Below are 4,592 nucleotides of genomic sequence, written 5' to 3'. Positions count from 1 at the left end.
AAACCCTTGCTTAAGCTTGCCATGGAAAGGAGTAAGAAGGATTGGATGAAGACAGTAGGAAAGCAGAGAGACGGAAGGGAAGGCATCTTCATGCGCTTATCTGAAGTTCCTACCAATGAATTACATAAGTATCTCTATCTTTACCTTTGTGTTATTTTCGTTCATCACCATTACTATTTGAGTTTTCCTGACTAAGATTTACAAGATGACCATAGCTTGCTTCAATACTAACAATCTCCGTGGGATCGACCCTTACTCGCGTAAGGTTTATTACTTGGACGACCCAGTGCACTTGCTGGTTAGTTGCGCGAAGTTGTGTAATGCCATGGTATTGAGCTACCAAGTTTTTGGGGTTCATGACCGGGGATTATGAGAGTTGTGAAAAAGTATTGTTCACAATTTCGCGCACCAATTTTCATTCCTCCCTTCTTGGGCACCACTTGAACTGGGCTTACCCATGGATTATTTGAGATAGGATATATGATTCCAGCCTCCCAAAGCTTTGTAACTTCCTTCTGGGCCACCTCTTTCATAGTTGGGTTTAGTCACCTCTGTGCTTGCACAACTGGTTTAGCATCATCTTCAAGTAAAATTTTGTGCATGCACTTAGTTGGACTGATTCCCTTTAAGTCACTTATGGTACTCCCGAGAGCGGTTTTATGGCTCTTGAATTCTTGAATTAGTGCCTTTTCTTCATGCTGCATCTGGGAAGAGCTTATAATCACTGGATAAGTGTTTCTATCGCCTATGAACGCGTACTTTAAGGATGGGGGTAAAGGCTTTAGCTCGAGTTTAGGAGGTCCTTCCCCAACACTAGGCGTGCTTAGCGTCTCCCTCTGAGTTGCTCGCTCATCCAGTTCAGGCAGTATGTCTTCAAGAATGGTGTCCAATTCCTCTGCAAGCTTTTCAGCTTCGAACACTTCCTCAACCAGAGACTCTATGGCATCTATCTTCATGCATTCCTCAGGGTGATCTGTGTGTTTCATAGCCTCAATTGCGTTTAGTACAATCTCATCTTTATTGACTATCAGTGTCACTTCCCCCTTCTGGACCTCTATGATAGTTCTTTCTGTGGCTAAGAAGGGTCTTCCCAAAATGATGGATGCGTTCTTGTCCTCCTCCATCTCCAGTATCACGAAGTCTATAGGAAAGGAAAAAGGGTCCCACTCACACAAGCAGGTCTTCCACTACTCCCAATGGAAATTTAACTGAGCAGTCAACAAGTTGGAGACAGGGTAGTCTTTATTTCTTCAATTTGGAGTTTCTTCATCAATGATAGTGGCATTAAGTTGATGCTTGCTCCAAGATCACATAAAGCCTTTTTTATGTAGGTATTTTCAATGGTGCAGAGGATTACAAAGCTCCCAGGGTCTTGCATTTTCTCAGGTAGATTCCTCTGAATGATTGCACTATATTCCTTGGTGAGTATAACGATTTCTTCCTCTCTCCAATCCCTTTTGTTACTCAATATGTCCTTCATGAATTTGGCATAGGAAGGCATTTGCTTAAGAGCTTTTTCAATGGAGATGATCTCAAGCTTCTTAAAAACTTCTAAGAACTTGACGAATTGCTTATCCTTTTCTGCCTTCTGGAGTTTCTGAGGATATGACAGCTTGACCTTGTATTTTGGGGCTTTAGGGAGTGCAGGATGAGTGTCCAGAGTGACTGGGAAAGGATTATCAGGATGTCTGGAGGGAACACCCTTTGAATTGACGTCCATTGCTCCCCCCTCTCTAGGCTTGAACACCCATTCTGCTCCCTCCTATGGATTCAGCGCCCTTGGTGGCACTCTGGGTTGTTACATTTTCACTCTTTGGTGTCTCCTCTTCGTCCTACGCTTTATTGTTCTGAGGTTGAGTATCAAAGATTTTGCCACTCCTTAATTGAATAGCTTGGCATTCCTCTCTTATTTGTTCAGATATCCACTGTTTTGTCTGTATTAATTGCGTTTCCAGGTTCTCTAGGGAAGCTCGGGTCTCCTGTAATAAGTGTTATTGGCCTTTTGTAACTTCTACAAGCATGGAAGCTAGGTCGGATTCATTGTTGGGTTTTGGGGATTAAGAAGGAGTGTTGTTGGCAGAACTCGGCAAGCATTGCACTTGTTGTGTGAAGAAGTTCAACTGTTGGACTAAAGATTCATTCTGGCCTAGAATGGCATCTTCCGTAGACTTTTCCTTAGCGTCCATTTTTATTGAGGTCTTCTCAGATGAGTATAAGTATTGATTGTTAGCAACCATCTCAATGAGCTCATCAGCATCTTCAGGTGTCTTCTTCATGTGTATCGAACCACCTGCAGAATTATCCAAGCACATCTTGGCTATGTTAGAGAGTTTGTAACAGAGGACATCCAGCTTGACCCAATATGTGAACATTTCAATGGGGCATCTTCTGAGCGTCAGCTTGTTCCTCTCCCAAGCATCATAGAGGGACTCACTCTCTCCTTGCTTAAAGGTTTGAATATCTATCCTCAACTTGGTCAACCTCCTTGGGGGAAAATACTTATTCAAAAACTTATTTACTACTTCACTCCATGTGTTTAAGATCTTTCTGGGTTGAGCATCCAACCAGTCCTTTACTTGATATTTCACAGGAAACGAAAAGAGCATCAACCTATAGACTTCATGATCTACTCCATTGGTCTTTACAGTGTAACAGATCTGTAGGAAGTCGGAGATGAATTTATTGGGATCTTCCTGTGAGAGTCCATGAAACTGACAATTTTGCTGCACTAAAGTGATCAATTGTGGGTTGAGCTCAAAATTATCTGCTCCAATAGGAGGCACACTATTGCTCCTTCTATAAAATTTAGGAGTGGGAGTTGTATAAGATCCCAAGGTTCTTCTGGGTCGTGCACTTCCATTCAGATCCATAGTGAGCTCTTCTTGCTCCTGCATACACAAACAAGAGATAAAGAAAAGTGGGAGTCTCTATGTCAAAGTATAGGGAATTCCCGGTAAGATATTCACAAAATTAAGAAATAAAATAAATTAAATCAAGCTATTGAACTAAAAATTTTGAAAAAATTAAAAAGAAAATAATACTAAAAGACACCAAACTTAAAATCAAAAATTAATGGAACATAAATAACTAGAACAAAATTCAAAAATAAAGGGACAGATAATTAAGATAAAAATTAAAAATTAAGAAAAATAAACAAAACTGAAATCGAAAATTAAAAAGAAAAATAATTAAGAAAAACTAATAAAAATACCAAATCTAAGCAACAAGACAACTGCTAGTTGTCAATCACGAACAGTCCCCTAGGAGGGCCTAATTGGTTGGCATGGTACACCGCCCTCCCCACGTTGCACGTGAAGGTTGCTCTCAGTTGAGATGGCTAGAGGGTTGACTACCTTGGCGAGGTTGAAGGTTGCCTTCGATCATGACTCGGGGAGTCCCAATGATGGGGCCTCCCCATCGACTCCTCAGCCCGTATCTCAACCAGGTTCGCGAATTGTATCCTATGAGATGGTTACTGCTAGGGTAGCCGGTGCTGATGTGGAGGTCGTAGAGATTCCTATAACTGAATCTTGAAAGAAATGGAAAAGGCCGATTGAATGAATCAATGGGGAAAACTCTGAGGAGGAAGTGCATGTTTGTTCCGTGATGAATCGGGGTTTCGATGCTCCGAATTTAATCGACCAACATCTTCTTTCGAGTATTGAGGACTTCTTCCATGACTGCAATCTTGTCAGCCAGGCGAAGTCTGTGTATCGCACTCTCCTTCGCTCAGTGGCAATTGTCCGAAAGGTGGAGCTGATGTTGTCTTAGGTGTTCCTTCTGGACAACAAGCTCCATTAGTCTCAAGAGGAGGTTGGTAAGCTGAAGGAGCAGTTGGAGGTCGTTGAAACTACTCGGTTGAAGGCTGTGAAAGATGCTGAGGATGCTGGTTCTGAGATACTCTGTCTTTCTGAATTGGAGACCTCGCTTCTTTCTCAGCTAGCACAAGAGTGGAAGTGGGCAGCTGAGGCCGAGTCCGGGGCCGCTTCTTCCCTTACTGAGGTGGGGTCTTTCAGGACCGAGGTTGCTCAATTGAAGCGGGATACAGAAAGTTTAGTTGCAGATGCTAAGGACATGATTTCCTCGACTGAGGAGGCCTTAAAAGCTCAGGTCAAGGTGCTGGCCCCAGAGGTTGATATGTCCATGTTGAGGGCCTTTCAGACTGTTCTTGATGGGGAGATCGTTAACTTAGAGTTGCTTTTCATTTTAGGGTATTGTGGAACAATTTTCTTAAGTTTGTAAGCCGTTTGTTTGGCTTTTGCTTTTTCTTTTGGCTAGACAATTTCTTAAGTTTGTATGTTGTATGTTTGATAGCTTTTACTGCTTTGTTGGCCTTTCTTGGGCCGTTTTGTTATGCACTAATTGTGGGCCCCTTGGTGGGCCAATTTCTAATTTTATTTTGATTTTTTAGATATTTGTTTTGTTGGCTTCGGGGGTAATCAAGCCTGGGATTGCCATTTTGTTTGTAGCATTTGCTCGTGTAGAAACGTGAAAAAAGAGTATTTGAACTTAAGATAGTATTTGAACTTAAGAGAGTATTTGAATGAAAATTACCTCTTTATTAAAGGTCAGGCCTCGTTAAAACCTACCGT

The sequence above is a fragment of the Arachis duranensis genome, chromosome 9, assembly GCF_000817695.3.
Source record: "Arachis duranensis cultivar V14167 chromosome 9, aradu.V14167.gnm2.J7QH, whole genome shotgun sequence".
Classification (NCBI taxonomy): Eukaryota; Viridiplantae; Streptophyta; class Magnoliopsida; order Fabales; family Fabaceae; genus Arachis; species Arachis duranensis.
This window is presented reverse-complemented; position numbering follows the sequence as displayed.